The sequence below is a fragment of the Podarcis pityusensis genome (assembly GCF_964106645.2).
Source record: "Podarcis pityusensis genome assembly, chromosome: 9".
In the NCBI taxonomy this organism is placed as follows: Eukaryota; Metazoa; Chordata; class Lepidosauria; order Squamata; family Lacertidae; genus Podarcis; species Podarcis pityusensis.
This window is the reverse complement of record NC_138034.1, coordinates 47659564-47682480: the sequence shown is the minus strand read 5'-3', so window position 1 is coordinate 47682480 and position 22917 is coordinate 47659564. Positions and strand designations below refer to the sequence as shown.

At 40.5% G+C, this 22917-nt stretch overlaps 1 long non-coding RNA gene across 1 annotated transcript; it reads left to right on the top strand.

The window, feature by feature from the left end:
- The first annotated feature begins 1342 nt into the window (after nt 1–1342).
- On the top strand, nt 1343–6406 carry LOC308485018. Its single transcript, XR_013990304.1, has 2 exons — nt 1343–1412; nt 6176–6406. It is a non-coding gene; the product is annotated as an uncharacterized lncRNA (long non-coding RNA).
- The last annotated feature ends 16511 nt before the right edge of the window (nt 6407–22917 follow it).

The following is a 22917-nucleotide window of genomic DNA, read 5'->3' as shown; positions in this document are numbered from 1 at the left end:
GATTCCCTTCTAGGATCATCTCTGGGTTTGGGGAGGCCCTTGGCAGCTTTTCCTTTGGGGAGCTGCCAGATTTTGTGGGGAGGCAGTGCAGATTCAGTGGGATGGAGGCTCTGGCACGGCACTAGGGGCCTGGCTTGGTCCCATCCTAAACATTCCTGGATGATCTTTTAAGGATAACCATATCATTTCTGAAACATTTCATTTTCCTGTATGATGAGACACATTTTCCAAGGGGATACAAGTGCATTGCTGTTGAATTCCTGATAAGTCTCTCTAGACAAATCATAGCCATTTTAAAAATCACATTCCCCTGAGCTTTTAAAGGAGAAAAAATGTTTATGAACTGAATTATAGCACGGCTCCTGAAAGTGCTGTACTTCACAGACTCAAATAGCACTGTGGCCTCATGCCAGTGGCTCTCTAGAGAGAAATTTGAACAACTATTCTCATTAACAGGGTAAACACTCTTGGGGAAACTGAGCACATGAATATTGCAATCCTTCATTGGTGGTATTTACCATGGATATTTCGGTGTTTGGTAAACCAGATGAACAGTACTGGGCTGAAGAAAGTATGTTCTGGCCTGGAGTGGGGAGAACTTTGTGCCACTAGGTATAAAATTAAGCCCTTGAAAAAATCTGAAGTAAACTCAAACTTCAAAGCCAGACTTCCGCTCAGTTCCAGTGGGAGCAGGATTTACTGCTTGTTCTCAAGAAGTGTTGCTGTCTTACATTTAAGACGGCTCCTTATTTTGTTGTTCTTGTTGTTTTCCAAAGTAGATGCTTGCTTTGTATGTTTTAGACAATGTGAGGAGGTCCCTGTACCATAAAAAGTCTTATACAGCTAGATCCTTTAGAGTTTATGTGCTAGGAAAGAAGTGGTCAGGATAAGTATCACTGATGTGCCAGAGTAATTTTAGTAAGGCTCACAAGTACTAATTCCAGATAGCCGTTGCATGAGCAAAGCACACTTTTGATGATTACAAGGGGATGAGCAGACCCCATTAGTAACTTTTAGTAATTGTTCAGGATTCCTATACCCCTTTGGTTCTGCTCCAGCTGAACTCTGACTTTTGGAATGTCAGAATGGATTTTGTATATGTGCCCTAAAATAACAAGAATGGTTGTTGTTGTTAATAGCAGCAGTAGTAGTGCATTGGTAGCATTACAAAATTTTACTATGTGAAATTGTGCTATTGCATAAAAATGAGCTTGTTTTAATTTATTTTTGGTTTTGGCTTCATCATTCCTAACTACAAACAAACAGAAAAGGGAATCCTCTCTCACCCAGGTTGCAAAATTCCATAAATGTTTTGTCTGGAAAAATAATGGAATCTGACATTATGAGTTATTCCAGAACTTTAAAAACCCAGTAAGGCAGAACTTCAAAAACCCAGTTGGAATCCAGCTGAGGTAGATTCCATAAGTATCTTTAGTAATTACAAATAACCGGTTACCAAATGCTGACTTGGTCCTAATTTAGGTCCTTTTGTGCTTTCAAATGCCCAAACATTTCATGCATATTATCTTATTGTAATCCTTACAACAACCATGTAAGGTAGGGTAGGTCAGAATTATATCCAGATGTTAGATCGGGGTGATGAAGCATTTCCAGGTCAAGGGCTATATTTACTTCTGGGCAACCTTCGGAAAGCCACATGCCAGTGATGGGTAGGACCTGAGGCAAAAGTCAGTGGAGCAACAGATGTAAATTTTACTTCTGTACATTAGGCTTCTTTCTACAGATATGCCTCTCTATACACCATCCAAACAAGCAAAAAGCATTATCAGAGTACAAGGATATATTCCAGTCAGGCAAAAGTACTCAAGCAGGGTGCATGACAGGACTCAGCCTGCTAATCTTGTCATTCACATGCTCAGCATGTGGGCTTTTTGCTATATGTACATAAAGTCTGAAGTTCCCCACCTCTGCTATAGATAGAGGGACTGCGATTGAGACTGAGTTGCTTCCCTAGTGAGTTTATTTCAGGGGTGGAATTCAAACCCAGGATTTCTTGAACAAGAGCTTAGTCTCTTAGCCACATCTGCTCTTACCACAGTATGTTTCTCACCCCGTGGTAAGCTTGTACTGTAGACTGCAATATTGTGGCCAGCAATGAGGAGGATTTTAATCCTCCCTTGCTTTTGGACAGCTACAGGTAGGTGGTGAAGCTCCTCACAACTTGCTTTGATGATTACACATGGCTCCTTCATACATTGACGAAACAAAATGGCTACTGCTTCTCATGGTTCTTTGTTCACATACTTTGATAACAGGGCTGTCCCAATACATTTTGGCACCTGAGGCAAGCCACAAAATGGCTCATCTGTCTCCGCTGGGGTGAGTGGGTGAGTGAAGAAGGGGTGAGTGAAGATCTACATCAGGAACAATGGGGAAATAAAGATCTAGACTGGGATCTGCTGCCCCATGGATTTGGCTACCTGAGCCGATCACCTCATCTTGCTTCATGTGTGGGCCGGTCCTGTCTGATGGCATTTGAATGAATTATTATATAGCATAGTGACCTAGTCCAGTGGCTCACCCAGGCAGACTAATCTGATTTTCCAAAACAACAGATGTTTTATTTGTCTATTACTAATCACACAATGCTGGGCCTCTTTTTTATGAGTCTTCTCACAGGCATCCTCCTCAGGAAAAACTATACACATGCATGGAAACAAACACATGCCTTCAGGCTTCCAGAACTCTCTTTGGCTTTCAGGGCCTGTCTCAGCACACATAGGCACACACCCTCCTCCCACTAGGGGATGCCTTAACATTTTTGATTTTCAATCCCATACTTCCTCTCACAGGAGGCAAGACCAGCAACCAGCAAAACAGAACAAATAAATATTTTTTAAAAATAAGAGAGTCATTACAGAAATAATTATTTCAACTGCTCATGAGGGTAAGCACAATGGGTTTCAGAAAGAATGATGTCATTGTCTTAGATCCTCATGGAACCCCATGGCTGCTATGTAGTAATAACTTGCTATTTTAACAGGCGCTGTGTGTTAAACCACAGAGCCTAGGATTTGCCGATCAATAGGTCGGCAGTTCAAATCCCCGCAACAGGGTGAGCTCCTGTTGCTCGGTCTCTGCTCCTGCCAACCTAGCAGTTCGAAAGCACATCAAAATGCAAGTAGATAAATAGGTACCCCTCCGGTGGGAAGGTAAACGGCATTTCTGTGCACTGCTCTGGTTCGCCAGAAGTGGCTTAGTCATGCTGGCCACATGACCCGGAAGCTGTATGCCAGCTCCCTCAGCCAATAAAGCGAGATGAGAGCCGCAACCCCAGAGTCTGTCATGACTGGACCTAATGGTCAGGGGTCCTTTTACCTTTACTTATACCATACAGATACCACATTTTATGCAGAGCCAATGGCTGTGTACATATCATACATTTACTGCACATGTCTTCTCCCAAAGAATCCCGGGAACTGTAGTTTACCCTCACAGAACTACAATCTCCAACACCCTTGACAAATTATATTTTCCAAGATCCTTTGGAGAAAGCCATATGCTTTAAATATATGGTGTGTATGCAGCCCATGTCTCTAAGATCAATAACAAAAATGCATGTGCTCAAATTGTTCTGGGCAGAGCTATCCAGTGAAGAAAGAGGAGAGGAAACCCATTAACAGAAAAATCATTAAAACTGTGCTACCGTAGATTTCAGCTCTTTGGTATCTTATGACGCAGCTTAATATATCAAACAACTGCAAATTTAAAAAAAAGGAAAGAAAACCACAAGATAGCTAAATGAAGTGACTATCTAATGAAGTGAATGAATAATTTATTAACAAGGAAATGAATGACTAATCACCTATCAGACTTAAGAACACCAAGATAACAAGCACCAAATGACTGTTTCTGAAAAGCTCAACAGATAAATGTTCAACTTTTTAAATTCAGGAAGCAAAACTAGTAAATTTTAAATGTATAAGAAAGAACAAAGAATTCAGTACCGTACTCATTACCATATACTATCCTGTAAGGCAAATAATTACCTGTCAACACTCTTATTTCTCTTTTCTATGCACAGACGAAAAGCTTCCAGGGACAGCAAAAGTCATACATTCGTGTACATACATGTAAAAACACCAATAAGAAAAATACAAGCTTATGGATTTTTAATGTGTGCCGCAAGTGATCTTTTTAAAAGGTTGTGAGCTGTAGTCAGCACCATGAGTATCTCTTCTTTGACTCCCTCCCCTACAAAAAACACCTCCACTTTAACCACGGGTGCAGTTACCAACAGAGTATAATTGCATGGGGAGATGTTTTTGAAACACCTTTACTAATAGAAAAGTGGTCAGCATGTCTCTGGACCTGGAATAAAGAAGGACCCAAATGTATTTCAGGCAAATGCTGTTCTGTTTGGGGTGTATGTGCTGCATAATGACCAACAATGGGCAGAGAAAAATGTGCTTATGATCTGTGTTAAATAAACTGAATATTCATACTGTGATGAAACTACCCCCGTGAGGTCTAGTGGTATGACTCAACAAATACCTTTGGAAATACTCACTGCAAAATTGACACAGCCTTGCAACCCAGATAGAGCATTTGGTCATCTGTATATATTTGTTGTTACACAACACTACACTCCCCAAACACTAAGAGCAGAATCCCTCCTGGTATGCGTACAGTTGAGTAATATGGAACGATGGTAACAAAGCCAAGTGGAGGCCTCTTCTCACCCTTCCCCTCCCTGTGCAAGGATCACAGTATGCTTGCCATTAACTTAAGATGATTAGCTTTTCTCCATCCAGTCTTTCTTCTTCAAACCACGACTCAAAGTAAATTCTAATGCCTCAATAGGGCTGGGTAGGAAACTGGCAGTAAGCTGGCATCTCTTTCTGGGTACTGGCTGGCATACTGTGATATCCATTCACAGTGGATGGGAAAAGATTAGGGCTTCTGGGGTATTGTGGTGACTTATCTGTGCATGCACAGCTGGACGTGTATTGCAAACAACTGTGCCATAATGTTTTGAGAATTTCATAAATCGGTAGACACTAGAAAAGGTACTGAAATAAGTTAAAGCTGTGTAGTGTGAAATTTAGGGTCAATTAAGCCTTTAGACTGAAGGCAACTAATATGATGGTTTAGAAAAGTTGTGGACCACAACTCCCATTTTTCCTTACCATTGACCATGCTGGTTGGGTCTGATAGAAGATGTGGCTCACAACATGCAGAGTGTACTCCAACTTTTAGACAGTTGCATTTTCTAACCATGCTAAATCTCAGCTTTTGAGCCAAGAGAATGAGGTAAAAGGAGAGTACAGAAACGGACGGATAATTTTGTAGAGTGTGGCAAGCTGAAATGAGAAAGTGTAATCCTCTCTTATGTGGTAAACATTCTATATATTTTGCAACCATACTACATTTGATCAGGTCTGCATACTATAGTGCTAATTCCCAAACCAATAACTTCAGATAATTAGGGTCTCTGAGCCACTTCCCTTCTGCATGAAATAGTGCTCCAAACGTGCCTTCATTCAATGAGCAAACATCTCCAGTTCTAAACATGCAGAAATGCAGTGGGGACTGGGGGACGTCTCTGAGAACAGGTAATTTTTACACTTGGACACTCACTAAGTAAACCTTACTGAATGTAAGACTGTAGTGTTCAGTTTTGATTCAGAAAACTAATTTCTTTCTGGTATCAGACTTTTGAGGGGGGAAATGGAATTAACCCATGTCAGTGTTAAGTTAGATATAGGAAAACATTCTTCTCTGAAACTGAGAGTGTGCAGCCTGCAGGTAAGTTCATGCTTTCCACTGAGATTTGCTGTCATATGAAAAACAAGAACCATATTTTGGTCCTGAATTAATTCATCTTGCCCTGAGGTGTCATATACTATGTGTGTTCAGAGAAGAGACAGCACTGTCATGATGACTCCCTCCTAGGCAGGAGAGCTGGAGGACAACAGGCTTTGCATGTTTTTTCCTAACCAATAAGCTTGGTGGGAAGAAGCTGTAATGCACCCCTAAAGGCATAAGTCACCCTGGACTTATTTATTGCACTGAGCAGTCAGTTTACAGAAGCACTTTTAACTTCCAGTTGTTAAAGTAAAATACAATCCCTTTAGCTATATGGTTGCAAGAACAAGTCATTCATAAATTTAAAGCTCATGCTAATTTTGCTCTTTGTCCTTTGATCTGCAAGGGGGAAGCAAAACACAACAACAAAAGTAATATAGAAGTCAAAAACAAGTTTCTTTCTCCAGTTCCAAAGTGAGACAAGAACAAGTTAATTTTAAGATGTACGCCAAAGAAAGATGGAGAAAGTCAAATGAATTCTTGATATCATCTGCTTCTTTTCAGCTTTGCAATATTTGTGAAGTATGATGGCATAAAGCTTTTCTTTTTTAAAAAATAAAGCAATCATTACATGGAAGCCTACTTGGACCAGTGCTAATTTATTATATGTATCAGCTCTAAGTTCCACAGCACTCAAGTGTTTTCCTATATGAGATAATGGCAACATTCCCATTATCCTAATTAAAAATAACTATATTTGGCTACATTTGCTGGTGACTACTACTCTAGGAGCTTACTATATTGCCCAAACTAGGTCATATCCAAATGTAGACCAGTGTGAGTATTTTATTTCAAATTCCACTCTAGGTAGATGGAATTTCCTATACATTGAAGTATGTAGGAAGTTTCCTCCCCAAGGACAGGAACCTAGAAACTTTAGACCAGTGGCTTTCAGTTATTTACCCCCCAAGGGCAACCCTTTTCACATCAACCCGTCTGCTAAGAAACTTCTTTGCTACACAACATTGTGCATTGTAGAGGATTATTGGAAGTATTTCAGGGTACACATAGAGGTCCAATGCTGTATTTGTGAGGCATCTTTAGCTTCACTGCTCATGATCCACCCTGCATGAACTGAGAGAGAGTTGCTCAAGAAAACACTCAACTAGTCACTTCCAGTGGCTGTACTTAGCAGTGGAAGACTGGCAATGGTGGACTATGATCATCTCACTGATGAACATCTGAGGAACCCCAACATATTTTCTAACACAGTTTGAAAAATAGTAACTATGTCCACACATTATTCTCTGCATATTTGCCTCTAGGTAGCTATATTTTCTAAACCATGTCCAGAAGGGAGCAAGTATGTATCAAAAGTAACTATAGGCAACATCTTACTTAACATGTTGAAGTGTTTGCAATTTTTCGTGGTGGGTGAACTCCACTCACTTTGGAATGGGCTTGGTTAAAACAAGTTCTTTCCCAAGAAACGAATAACAGCAGCAAACAACACATATCTCCATGGACATTGTTCTAAAATGTGTACCCCTCCATCCCTCAAATTGCTTATTATATTGTCAAAGTTTCTTGGTGTTCATACCTCCAATCCCCCTATGAGCTGTGGGATCTGAGTAGGTATTTTTGAGTGGTTTTTGCAATCTGAGGTAGTAGAATCTATTCAGTAGCTGAGAGGGGCTAAATCTCTTCAGTCTAGTCCCTGTACTACTTTATGGCCTATTTATATAGATGCCAACCTTTTACATTAAATATAGATAGAAGTGTTTCATTTAATAATTCAAAACTGTAGGAGGGAAAACAATGACAGTACAAAATAAGGTACTGAATGTGGTTTTGTAAGGAGTCTTATTTTGCACATTCTTTTCTTATCCCTGGTTTTGTTTGTTGTTTTCTCATGTGTTTTCTGTTGTTGTTTTAGGTAAGATTGAATTGGTTCAGGCATTTATTCTGAGACCATAATATTATCAATATGACTTCCCACAGCAGTTTTATGTCAGGAAATATTTGTGGGAAATAGCCCCATAATAAAAAGTTGCCATGCCAATAGCAGGGTCTGAAAAGCAGTCTCTGATATGGTAACTTTATTTTATTTTATTTTCTGGTGGTAACTGTTTCATATTTATGGCTCATCCATGATATACAAAATGGAAGTGGTAAAAATAGGCCTTATGGTGATTTATCACCTCAGAATAAATATCTGAGGACCACTTCTATTACAAGATGGCATTTCACACCTCTTCAGTCCTGTTTAACCTGGCGAGATAACACGAGAGGGGCTAATAATATAGGTACAGTATCAAACCCTTCCACAAGATCATCTCTCAAGTGTAAATGCTACTGGGAAATTATTCATTGGGAACCTATGCACTACAGATAATGGGAAATGGCCGCACAGCAGTGCAAACAACTGTGACAAGGGAGGTGGTTCTGAATTGACTCCAAAGTTACCTCAGAAACTATCTCTAGAAGCCTCCATTTTACCACCTCATTGAAAATAACTGTGTGTGAATGCCTGAGTAGTGAGTAGCTAAGGAATTTGGCCGATTAAGATTTGATGTATTATTGCCTTGATTGATTAGCGTCACACAGGACTATTGTTGTAACACTGCTACCAAAACCTCATCTTTCAAAATAATGAATGAATAGTCACATCTGGAAATGGATCTAGATTAGCCTTTCAAGCCATCCTTCTGAGCAGAGCAACTGTGTACCAATGTAATGGCAAAGAAAAGAAGAAGCAGAAAACCACTTTGCAAAAACCAATTACACTAATAGCAGCCAGAAGTGTGGGCCAGCATAATGGGGCATAGATTTTCCATATTATAATGAGAATCCATTGTCACATTAGCTATGTGGAATTGATGTTAAGGCAACAAGGATGGAAGAGAATGGAATATAGAGAGGCATCACCATTGCTGAATTAGCATGGGGTGCACATCAAATCTTGATTAGTGGGTGAACAGATGTGACTAGCTTACGATTGGTTTTCGCCATTCCTTCTTTATCTCAGCATGCTTCTCTATAATGGGAAATTTTAACACATGGCAAAGTTTTAATCTAATTAAGAACTTCCGCCATTAGCATGTTAAAATGGGAACAATCTCCAGACAAGGGCATAACATCATGGCCTCAGTCTGAAAAATCTATTTTCCCTTAATGCTTTTTGAACATCCATCCCAAGGAAGAGTTTTGTATAAATCAGAAGCTTGGTTGCTCATGGTGAGCATTGGTTGCTCCTAACACACACACACACACACACACACACACACACACTTGCCCAGACCCTGTGAATTTTGGGTCAGCATAGCCATCCAATTCTGATCACCATTTCTGGATGTATTTGCGTGATGAATTGTATTTGCCATGGCCTTTGAGGGTGTCAGTAAGATCACATTTCTGTGACTAGGGTTATCAGTGTAGGTTGCCTAAGGCATATCTCACGAGAACTTGAACTTGTTAACAGACTGACAACATATTGCCATGGGAAATACATAGGGAGCCAATTACTTCTTGATACAGGCACTTTGGGGGAATGTTCTGAATCAGACTGAGAGCCTATTTCATACCCATGGCTCACCACACATGAAATGGGGGTGATAAAAATCAGCCTTATGAGGATTTATAGCCTCCACTCCTTAGCCAGGGGGAGAGGACCAGGTGTATGTGTAAAGGAGAATAAAAAGGAGACATCTGCAGGTTTTACAGAAAGACACTGCACAGAGATCTGAGTTTTTGAACTATGTGAGCTGTATACTGTATCCCAAAATCTGACGTGGGAGCAACGAACTTTGCCATTCTGTTGGAGTGTTTCCTCCATGCTCAATCTGTACATCTTTAAATAAGTCAAATATCAAATAAGTCAAATACTAATAAGCCTGCTTCAAAAGGAAACTGAAACTGACTAAGCCATTTGCCCCTGGAACCCGTGTTCCTTCGGATAGGAGGGATATGCATTTAATAAATAAGCAAAATAAATAAACTTCTCACCACTTGGAGAAGTGGCAAGGTCATAACAATGCTCATTTTGCATAATAATAATAATAATAATAATAATAATAATTTATTTATACCCCGCCCATCTGGCTGGGTTTCCCCAGCCACTCTGGGCAGCTTCCAACAGAATATTAAAATACAGTGGTCTATTAAACATTAAAAGCTTCCCTTTACTCTATATAATGTTCTATGGGTCTTCCAGACATACCATTTATAATGCTATAGCTGCTGTTCAATTTCTTTCTTTTTGTAGTGGACAGTTCACATCATTGGCCACATGTCACTGTTTTTTGGGTGGTGATCGTGCTTTTGGATTGAGAAAAGTTCTGTCACTGTAATAGTCATACCCCTTTTCATCCCCTTATTACTCCAACCTGTAAATGTCAGGGATATGAGCATACGGAAAGGGTACTAACAGCCCTTTCAATTTTTAAAAAAGTGCACCCTTCTCCAGTCAAGTTGCACAGAATTGCTTTTAAATGAATATTTTATCTGAGGTCAGTAGGTAGAGCAACCTTAATCCTGCCTTCTTCTCACATAGGGCCAAACCTATGACTTTCCCAAACCCAATGAGCTCAAGGTGGGGGCACAGATAAATGCTGCTTTAGGACATTGTAAATGGATTTATGCATAGTCTGCCTTCCCTTGTTTTGAAGGTATTTATGATGAATAATTATTTGTGTAGCCTGTCTCATCCATACCATCACCAGGCAGCTGGCTCACTTTGCCCAATGTGGAAGGGTTGCTACTGGTACCCCTAGAGATGACAAACATGTCTTGCTCTGCCTTTCTTTTTGGGGATGTTGTTTCTTGGTGGGAGACGTGTCTTGCCCTTTTCTTCCCATCCTGCCCTCCTCAGTTTCTTATCCTCCTTTTTTTCTTTATCCCAACTCCTGTCATTTTCAACCACTAGCAATGCTGTATTCAGCTGTATTCAGCTGACAGGCAGGCTGTCCTAAGTTGTTTGGGAGCTCTCCAGTTTATTGGGGAAGAGCAACTTTGTTGACAGTGAATCTTGCAAGCATTTCTACTCATTATGTATCAGTCAATAGGAATTATTATAAAAATACAAATACGTTTCCATGCCCAGAATTTTCTATTGCGAGAGCATTCTTTCTGTGAATTCTGAAAAGGGATGAATTTGAGATAAGAGATGGGAGTTTATGTAGATGAATATGAATTTAGCACAGGAAGACAGTTTCCTCGCTCTTGCCTATTTTGTTTTCTCTTTCCACATTTTCCCTTTGACTTCACCTACCTCTTCTCTTTCATGACATCACTGCTGTGCTAGCAATTATCAAGTATGTGTCATTTAAAAACCTGCCTGCTGACATTTCTTTGGATTGCCTTAATGTGTTTAGAAAATGCAATGACAATACAAAGGCAAAAGGTATGAGAGAACACGGAGGGAGTGTTTCGTAACTTCCCCAAGTGCCCCCAATTAATTGGTGACAGTAAGGATGTTGTGGCGCTGGGAGCCTTCCAACTGTTTGAGTGCCAGTTCTGCTTTCCAAAAGTGTTTAATTGCCACTTTACTCTCAGCTTTGCCAACATATGAGCAGTAGTAGTAAATGAAGTGCCAAGTTAAAAAAGGAAAATAGAAAGAAGAGGCAGGCACCTGGCATTCAAGCAACTGGAGAGCCCCCAAAAACTGGCAGAAGAGGGAAGTTGCTATCCATTCTGTGTGGGGTTTATGGAAATTTAGAAAATATATTCTCTGTAGCAGTCTAGAGTTATTTCACAGAAGGTTCTCCAAAGTCAGACAAATTGGTTCCTATATATAGTTTTTACAGTACCCTAAGTAAGTATATAGTTAAATCATACCTGATATCAATAATTACAGCTTTTGTTGTTTTATGTTGATCCTAATACAGTAAAACAATGACAATCTTCTTCTTTTTTAAAACAACTTTCTTCTGATTGTGTCCCTCCCTGCTGTTTTATATCTAGTAATTTTGTTCAATATCATTATATCTCTGTTGTTCCTGTTCCCATAGATGCTTCTATATAGCAGTTTTATTTATAGTTACCATAGCCAATTTTTCCTATTCCAGAGGTCTGTTTTTGGTCTGTTTTGCACTTTTTTGTGTCATGAAAACCTAGGCATTTATCAGCATATGAAGGAGAAAGGAATAATGACTCGTGACAATGCGTTATGGAATTAAAATTTGGCCACAACTTTATTAAACTTTCAAATGTAGGAAGACCTTGGGTTAGGCATTGGGCGTGTATCCCTCCCAGCCCCATAGCTGGGGAACTGGGGCACATTAGGGTAAATGGGATATGGGGGTGCTCTGCAAGACGTAAGTGTAGCAGGCAGCTAAGCACATATCCCTGCACGCAGGGTAGTTCACTAACAACCTTTCAGTGTATGGGCAGTGACACCCATTTATGTAACCCTTTAAGAGGCGTACCCTGAAATCGCCACCATGGGGGTAGGGGTGAGTCATCACTTGACTCCCCCCCCCCATCATTTGGGGAAGAACAGACTAAAGGATTCTGCCCAAGGCCTTAAACCGCCCAAGTTATGACGAATTGCTATGGGGAAGACAAAATCTGCCAATGCAGGAAAATTTCTTCCCAGTTCTTCAACAGCAACCAGTCAAAAGACCATAGCAGCGCCTGCTAAACAGGAAGAAAAAAGGTTAACCTGCAAACAAGAAACATTAAACAAAGGGAGGGTTGGGTGGGTGGGTGAAGCTCCTGAGCGGACTGCCTGGCTGCTGGCTCCACCCCCTATTTATGTGACTGGCTCCACTTCCCAGCAGGGTAAATTGACTAACTGAGACTGGGCGTGAACCTCCAAAGAATAACAGGCCAGCCCACACAACCGGTTAGTTCCCTGGGGTCCAAAGTGCCGCACGCGATCCTGCAAAGGGCACCCACAGCGTAAAGTGTGAGTTCTCATTATTATTTTAAATGTTGGTAGATCTAGTTTTCTTTGGAGATCAGCTCCAAAGCAATTTTCCTCTATAATATCTTGCACAAGTTCCTGCAGTAAGCAGCCAAGCAGAATGGCAGATATGGATTTGCAAGAAACTTTGCTCCTAATCTAGGCATGCACTTTGCTGCAATGCAGAGTAACAAACTGTCAGAAAGATGAAATGAATACTGTTTAAATGGTATGCAAAGGGTCAGCACGTGTGTCCCCCTTCCTATTGACAATGAGCATCTAATACCAGCAACTGCAGCAGCTGTTGAGGCAGGATTTTGTTGGGTCCACAAATGAAGAACATGAGAAGCATCAGTGGAAACAGATGATGCTGAACCAGATCTGTTTTGACATTAGAAAGATGCCTGTAGGTACTGATTGCAGATGGAGGATAACTGACCTTTTGGAGCAAAAGTTTATCATGCTTCCCTGTTCTGCAATGTGAAAATATCATTTTCAAAACTCTGCTTAGCTGTCTATTTGGTGAAACACCAGCAGATGGATTGTAATGCATTAGAGTTCCTGCGTATAAATAGTTTATCTTTAATAGAAGTTTACCATGATTTATTACACTAAATCACTGTTCTTTAAATGTTCTTATACCCACTGCTCTTGCTTTGACTTAAGTGAGCTTGAGCTATATTTATTTCAATAAAAAACCAACAAAATGATGTAAATGTCTTTCTTAGCTGATGGGCATTCTTGTTTTCTATAGTTATGACAGTCGATACAAGAGTGTTTGTTTTTCTTCAAGCACTCAAGCTTTTCAAAAAACAATGCATTCAATGCCAATTATATTCTGAAACTAAAATGAGTCTTGTGGTCACCATATGTAGCCTTCTTCAAAAGAAAACCAAAGAATTTCACTGAACTTCTTGTGTGAATTGATTTGGATGAATTATAGGATAAGAAGGGATCATATGTGAACCCATATATGAACTTGGATATACCTGAAATACATCCTGATGCCATATTTTGAGCAGGCAGAGCTCACTTTAAAACTGGTTATGGGCTTGGGAGCCACAATAGAATCAAAAAGAGTTAGCTAATACTAGGGATATCTTGAACATTTGATTCAAGGCACTTGCAAACATAAACACCTCTGGACAGATGTTTGGGAATCCTGCTGTAAATAGGAATGTACTTGATACCGCAAACTACTTTCACTCTGAAAGAAAAGAAAGTGACCTTCAGGTAGGTGAAGAAAACGGCAGAAACAAAGACTGCAAGCACTGTCAAACCACAGCTGGGTGCCCCAACCCCTTTCAGAGCAAAGGCAAAGCTAGGGTAACAATATGCCAAAGAGAAAAGGTCAAGTGCTTGATGGACACCAGTCTGTTAAGTTGTACAGCACTCAAAATAGCAAAACCCGTTACTGCAATTAGACCATGCACATTTCCTACACCAAGGAGATAGGTACAGCTGCTACAATATATTGTCTATTTAATTACTCATCTTCTAACATTGTGTATTCCATCAAATGCCAGCAATGCCTTTCAGCTCTCTATATTGGACAAACAGGCCAAAGCCTACGCCAAAGGATAAATGGGCATAAATCTGAGACCAGGAATCACAAGACAGAGAAGCCAGTAGGAGAACACTTCGGTCTCCCAGGACAATCAATACAGGATCTCAAAGCAGCTGTATTATTACAAAAGAATTTCAGAAATAAACTTGAAAGAGAAGTTGCTGAATTACAACTTATTACTAAACTGAAAAGTATGGAGAGACCTGGTCTGAATAGAGATACTGGATTCTTGTCTCATTACACATGCTAAAGCTATTTTTGGTCATCTGCATACTATCCCTTGCTTTTTCCTGTAGGACTAATTGCAGTTGTTAACAGTCATCAACAGGTTTATCATATCCATTGAGTCAATCACCCATCTCCTACTACCCTTCTGAGAAAAGCCCCACCCCATCTTCCCATTATATATAAGGGTCTGGTGACTGCTGTTTCAGTGTATCTGAAGAAGTGTGCGTGCACACTAAAGCTTATACAGTGATACCTCACGTTACATATGCTTCAGGTTACAGACTCCGCTAAGCCAGAAATATTACCTCGGGTTAAGAACTTTGCTTCAGGATGAGAACAGAAATCATGCTCCGGCAGCACAGCGTCAGCAGGAGGCCCCATTAGCTAAAGTGGTACTTCAGGTTAAGAACAGTTTCAAGTTAAGAACGGACCTCCGGAACGAATTAAGTACTTAACCCGAGGTACCACTGTACCCAGAACAAACTTAGTTGGTCTCTAATGTGCTACTGGACAATTTATTATTATTTTTATTTATTTTGACTGTGCCAGACCAACACAGTTACCTACCTGAATATATTGCAACTTATTTTCAAAGAGTAAGACATAGATTAATTCTGAGTGAAGGCCACACAACCTTCCCAGTATAATCTTAGCTTATTGTTTCAGCCTTTTCCTGAAGCTGCCAACTTCAGTGAATGCTATTTTTTCTATGTGCAGCCACAAACCACTTAAGACAATGAGCCTGAGTTTAATGCAGCTTAGCACTGCTTCAAAATGACTAAAGAATCTTTCTGACCCACCAAGATGAGCAGCTTAGGATGCATCACATCTCCAACTCTGCCAGCTGATTACTGACTCAGCCAGGCTCAGATGGCATTCACTGTCCAATTCCATCTCAGTTGAATATGCTGAAGCCACTTGCTCATCCTGGCTCAGCCAGATGAGTTGAGGCTGCCTGATGTGAGGCTGGTGTAAAAAGGTAAAAGTAAAGAACCTCTGGATAGTTAAGTCCAGTTAAAGGTGACTATGGAGTGCGGTGCTCATCTTGCTTCAGGCCAAGGGAGCTAGCGTTTGTCCGCAGACAGCTTTCCGGGTCATGTGGTCAGCATGACTAAATTGCTTCTGGTGCAACCGAATACTGTGATGGAAACCAGAGCACACAGAAACACCGTTTACCTTCCTACCTCAGCTGTACCTATTTATCTACTTGCACTGGTATGCTTTTGAACTGCTAGGTTGGCAGAAGCTGGGACAGAGCAACGGGAGCTCACCTTGTCGCATGGACTCAAACTGCTGGCCTTCTGACTGGCAAGCCCAAGAGGCTCAGTGGTCAGACTACAGCGCCACCTGCCCAGGCTGCCTGAGGTGAGATTGGTGTAAGTCCCCCCAAATGTGCAGAGAGGAACATTACAGAGGTTGGGACTTAGGCTGGATCCTAGGCCCATTTAGTTCAGTCACAAGCCCAGGCACCTTTGTTTAAAGGCTTGTTTTCCCTCTGCCAAGCTTAGTCAGAGCAGCCGCCACCACCCCACTGCTGAATGGGGTTTGGATCTGGTGTAACTTTATGCTGGCTTGCTTTACACCAGCTTCTTCTGCTCAAGATACCTACCTCAGTCTAATTAAATAGAGCAAGCTAGTTTAGGTGATTTCTGAATTGCTTGCTAAAAATCTCTCTCTCTCTCTGTCTCTCTCTCTCTCTCTCTCTCTCTCTCACACACACACACACACATCAGATTTCAATTATTATCCATCATTCTGAGGGAATGAGACCATCCTGAACATGCAATTTCAGTCACTGAGCCATAAACTTCCACAACATTTCCCCTATCTTTCCAGCTACCTCCTTGTATTGTAGTTGTCAGAGGGGAATAACCAAAGGGCAGGAAAGCACTGAAAAATAAACTGAGTAACAGTTGCTCCTAACAAGAAACACATGAAAATGACCTCTACAGCCTGGTGTTTAACTGCTTCCCATCACTCCTAGTTTGACTTAAAGAACAAAAGGGAATAGCTCCCTGCTGCCTGGAGACTAAAATGAAAACAAACATGTGCTATAACCCAATACTCACTGCAGTGCCTTCAAGTAATATGTTATTGATATGCTATTTATAGCTTCATAATGATTGCTATTTCAGCAAAAGTAAAAAAGTGCCACAGACATATCATGGATGTTGATTGCTCAATCCTAGAAGAATTCCAGCTTTTTCATGTATGTCTAATCTATATATATTAAGCAAGCTTTCCAAACATTTTTTATTTCTTTCCAGCATTTCCTGGGAATCTGGCAACTTACAAAGTGGAACAAGCTTCTATATAAGAAGGTATTAATCTGGACCAGGAGTTTATTATGGTTCAATGGTGAGGTAAAGTAGATCTAATCTCTGCAGTATCTGTTAACTCCAAAATTTATATTGATTAATGAATTCATATTACCGTATTTTTCACCCCATAGGATGCATCGGCCCATAGGACGCACCTAGTTTTTTGGGGGGGAAATAAAGAAAAAAAAATTATTTCCCCCCCAGGTGTGAGGCGGGGGCGGGGGAAGCCCCCAGAACAGGCTGCTATCCGCAAGCCATGGGAGAGCTGCGCGGCTGTCCCATGGCTAGCGGAGTGCTACGCGAAACCCGAAGCTTGGGGCATGCTGAGCTCAGCGCGCCCCAAGCTTCTGGGTGCAGGCAAGCTCTCCCCTAGCCGTGGGAGAGCTGCGTCTCCCACGGCTAGCGGATAGCTTCCTGAAGCCTGGAGAGCGAAAGGGGTCGGTGCGCACCGACCCCCCTCGCTCTCCAGGCTTCAGCGAAAGCCTGCATTTGCCCCATAGGACGCACACACATTTCCCCTTCATTTTTGGAGGAGAAAAAGTGTGTCCTATAGGGTGAAAAATACAGTAATTTGACCTATGTTCATAGTACCAACAACATAATTAATTAGCATGAATAATAGCATTTTCCACATCAGTCATGGCCTTTTTTTGTGTGTAGCCCAGTTCTGTATGTGAATTGGTTGCTACCATTTTGTTTTATTACTGACTGTAGTTAATTTGCCATCTAAAAGTAAGCCAGGTTTTGCAAAGCTGCATTAGGTATATCTAAAGGAATACTGTCTCTCTTTTTTAAGAAGATCCATGTGATATCAAAAATGTGATTTTGAAGTTCTCCTGAAGCCATGAAGGATTGCAGGCTACTGTGACACAAGTCCAAACAGGAGAAATCCTCTTCCATTCAGTTCACATTTGGGTTGGTAATCATCAGCATCAGCAGAAAATACATTGGGAAAATGTTTTATTTCAAGTGTTTTATATTGGCCACATTGCTGAGGGCCACAAAAAAGACCTTCAGGGCCACATGTGCATTGGACCTCACTGTTCTAGGATGTTCTGGACTAGGGATGAGTGAATCTGCCATTTTAAGTTTCTCTCAGTTTCTCATTTTCACATTCCTAACTTCAGTTCTCCACATTTCCTCACCAATTTGTGACTTTTTCAAAGTCATGAAAATCCATTGTGTAATTTCTGATGTTTTATTTATTGTTTATGACTACTTTTGCTATGTTGCAGTTGTGTTTTTCATGCTTTAAGCTGCCTTAAGAATGCTTTGAACTGTGGGAAGGTGGCATTTAAACAAAATTTTGTATGTATGTATCTATCACATTTCTGTGTGAATTTCTCCTAATGTACACATTTTTGTATGCAAGCTCCCTTGATATAATGCATTTCTCTATGCTAAAATGTATATTTTTATGTACATGTTGTTTGCCCTTCTGCATTTATGGACACATTACTTGACTGGAGAACTGCATTGCAAAATTCAGAGAATTGTGAATTTCAAAGCATGGCTATTTTTCAGTTTCCATATTGTTTCAGTAAGTGCGTATTAAATACATTTGCCTTTAAATGCAAACTAAGTCAACTTTCTCCCCCATCGTACTCTGAAGAAACACCTAGAAGTGAACAGCAATTCCTCTTCTTGAGATGTTACTCTAGTCTTGCCTCCACAGCAAAATAATTCTGTTGGCAGAAGGCCTGGCTAGGTCTAGACACCCTCCCATTCTTCTTGCATCTTGGCCCTCCAAAGAAGCCTTTCCACCAATAAGAGCAGGGTGGGATTTTGCCAAGCGTCTGTGTGGATCCTATTAGCAATCCTTCCCCTCCTCCTCCTTGTGTATTTCTGGGAGCAAGCCTGCAAGAAAGCCCAGCTAAATTTGTTGTGGGCTCTCTTTATTTCAAATGCTCTCCACGCTCCAGTTGACCATAATGTGAATTCAGACTGTTCAAAGAATGTGGATCCTATAAGCTCTCTCTTTGTACACATGCCTGTATATCCATTTGTCCATCTTTCAGCAGCATTGCTCCAATAAAGGCCCCATTTGTATTCCTGTCACTTGCACATGTCTTTCTCTCCCCACCTCAGAATGACTGACATCTTAACAACTCGAAGCCGATTTTGCCCTGGGACCACGCTGCTCTTCTTGGCCTAGGGAGGGGATGAGGATGCCTGGAAAATCTTTGTCTGGTCACCATCTTTCCCCTTTCTGAATGCAAGCAATATGGCTAGCTAGAGGGATTGATTTGCAAATGTAAACACCGTCTGCCAGGGAGGGCAAGTGGATTAGCCCTGCATATGAGGAGCAATGGCCTCGCATGCTGGTAGGTTCATTAAGGAGGCAGACCCTCTCCTGAAGCTGGGTGATTTAGTCATGATGGTTTTGCTGCTTTCCCCCCTTTGTTTCTATAATACCCCCATGGCTAGAGCCAGACAGTTAGGTCTAGCACTTACTCCCTTCAAAATCACAGAGGCTAGCTCATTTTAAGACAGGTCAGGAAATCTGATATAGGTTCAAAAACATGTGGCATTACATTGAAGGGATATGAAGAGGGTTTCTTCTCCAGCCACTTCTACTCAAATGTCAACAAGGAGGGCACTTTACAAATGAAGAATCGTGAAACACCATTAATATCCCTACATATTGTAGCCGCATGCTGACCAATAGGCCATTTATCACAGCTGGGTCACCAACTGGTGTAAATGTTCTCAATTGACTCAGTAGCTGAATATAAGGCCTACAGGAGGTAATTTTAATCTGTTTTGATATTTTAACTTTTGTATGTTTTGAAATATTATTGTGATATACCCCCTCCATTTTATTGTTTTTTTTCTTTTTGTAAACCACTTTGAGGTTTTTTACAATTGTGTGGTGTAAAATTTTGTGAAATAAATAAATAGAACACCACTACCCCACCATACCTCAAAGAGATAAACAATTATACAACTGTGGGTAGACATCTGAAAGCAGCCCTGTATTGAGAAGCTTTTAATGTCTGATTTTTGCTGTGTTCTGTTATATTTTGTTGGAAGCCACCCAGAGTGGCTGGGGTACTACTACTACTACTACTAATAAAAACAACTTGCAAGGCAAATTCTCCAACCTGTACACACAAATTCACAGCTGTTTCTTAGAATGTGAAAATATTGTGGTCCCCCTATCCATTTTCTGTGTCAGTCTAACTGTCCTCATTTGCATTCTGTTATGAGTCATTGCATTCCAGGGCATCTAAATGGATCTGCCACCCTCGTCCTGTTTGGATGGCTCCTTAGACAATGCCCAATAATCTCTTGGTATACTGTGATAAATTAAGTTCAGGCTTTGTGATGAACTCATTGTGGACTAAGACTCAAATCTGAATCTTGCACCCTCATTGATGGAATGATCTTTCTCTCACACATTGTCCAAAGTATAGTTTTATTTACTTATTTTTATAAAAATGAACCTGTAATTAGCCAGCATTTACAAGCAACCACAGCAAAAAGATTTTCCAATGAGAATCTTTTTCAAAATGATGTCTGGTGGTTGCTAGGACTTGGATCTTCACATTTTATTTATGAACATCAGGATACTTTCATAAACCATTAATAACAGAAATGTCAAGTTCAGTTCAGTGGAAATTCAGCTTTCATTTCTTTTGTAGGCTATCTTTAGAATTAGAAAAAAATAGAACCATTGCAAAAAAGGTTATGAAGCCAAGCTCATATAGCCATTTCCCAGCCCCCCTTCAACCTAACAATTACTTTTTTATATAATTAATTCTGCATTTTGTGTCAAATAATTGCAGTAAATCTTACAGACACTTTTATCACTTGTGAAGCAAAAATTGGCTAGCAATGCTTTGAATAGCTGATATTGCAAGGAGAGTATATGGTTTCATTTCTCAAAAAGAACTTGGGCTGGTGAACACATTAGGCATATGGCTATTACGTTCTTCAACTTTAAATAATTCAACTAGTTTGCCAACATAGCATGCAGGTCCTGTCCTCTAAGGCAGGGGTAGCCAAAGTAGTGCCTTCCAGATGTTGTTGGACTAAAGTTCTCATCATCCTGAAGGAGCGTCTCCACCCCCATCATTCTACCCGGACACTGAGGTCCAGCACCGAGGGCCTTCTTGCGGTGCCCTCTCTGCGAGAAGCCAAGTTACAGGGAACCAGGCAGAGGGCCTTCTCGGTAGTGGTGCCCTCCCTGTGGAACACCCTCCCACCAGATGTCAAAGAGAACAACAACTACCAGACTTTCAGAAGACATCTGAAGGCAGCCCTGTTTAGGGAAGCTTTTAATGTTTGATGTATTACAGTATTTTAATATTTTTTTGGAAGCCGCCCAGAGTGGCTGGGGAAGCCCAGCCAGATGGGCGGGGTATAAATAATAAATTATTATTATTATTATTATTATTATTATTATTATTATTCTCATCCACCATGACCAGTGGTCAGTACTCCAGCGACATCTAGAAGGGACTGCATTGGCTACTCCCATTCTAAAGTATCTTCTGTTTTCCAGAATCTTCTGTGATGGTTCCATCCAGTTGCTCGTACAATATCGCTGTACTGATTTTCCAAAACAGCATAAACAGCTATAATGACATTGGAATGACTGTAATACTTGTCTGAATAGCCATATGTGTCAAGGGAGAGATTGGAGAAGCTGCCTTCCAACACACCCCACATTTCTACCTCCACCCTCTGCTGGCCCGCCATGAGTTAGAGAGTAAACACCTGAAGCTGGGATCCTCCAGCATTTTGGGGGGATCCCCGTGTAATTTAGATTGCTAATTTAGAGTGCTACACAATCAGCTGTAAAACACAGAAGTAGGAATAAGATGGCTGTGACTTTCACTCCAAAAATCAATATACAAATCAGCTCACTCAGGATAATAAGAGTTTGATTTAAATGGAGTCTTCGACTTTATTCAACATTGCTTCCAGATTTCTTCCATGAAGATGGGAATTCCATCAAACAAAATCATCTCCTTTTAATTTGTATTTTTTCCATAACTTTCTTCATGACCTAAGCCACTCATTATATATTTCTTTGGAAAATGCAGGTGGTCTCATGCTTTGCCAGCTATAATTTCTACTTAAATGCAGGTTTATTTAAACCGAAAAACAAAAAATGCACAATTTTTAAAAGAGCTGAATAGATCATCATCATCTGTATATTAATCATACAGAAATGCTAATATCAGTAACCGGGATATTTGTATTTAAATCAGTAAGATGAAAGGGCACATGGCAAATGTTTTGCACAAAATGGATAAATGGAGAAGTAAACAAAATGGAAGATGGATGAATAAATGTATAGGAGGGGATTTTCATAGTTTGGTAAAGTGAGAAGAAGTAATCTACCCAGGCCTACTTTGAATGCTCACTATCCATATATTTGTTTTCATTGCTTTAATTAATTATATACAGCCAAAAATGGAAAATCATCATGAGCAAAGTTAGCCTTGTGATTGTTGTTATCCCAGACAGAAATACTGTTAATGTAAAGTGCAATCACCTATATGCTTATCATCATCACCATTATCAAAATAAAACAAAAATAAGAATAAATGATAAAACAGCAGTAAAAAAAACAAATAGTTTTTGAATTAATCATGTGAATTATTTTCTGAATTTATTAATCACTTCCCACAACATACATTTCTGAAGTGATTTACAAGAATAAAATGCAACAATACAATAGAAAATACATAAACATATTTAAAACATAATCAGGCTAAAATGTCAAATAATTGCTGCTGTCCAAATGTCCAGGAAAACAAGAACACCTTTGCTTGGTACTGAAAAGATGATAAAGTTGGCACAGGCAAGCCACCCTGTAGAGAGAGTATTCCACAAACACAGAGCTACAATGGAAAAGGCCCATCATTAGCTGCCACCTTCCAGATTGGAGGTGATATGCAGGTGATATGCAGAGACCCACCTTTACTCATCGATGCTTGCTTGGAACTATACACAGGGCTGTCTTAAGCATATGTGGCGCCGGTGTGCAAAGATCCATCTGGCGCTCCCCCCCCCAGGTTGCCCAGTCCTAGGCACACAGGAGGGCGGAGCCAGTAGGCCGATTCAGTGTCTCGCTGGCTCGGTTGCCCCCAAACTTGCAGCAGAAGTGCTCGCCG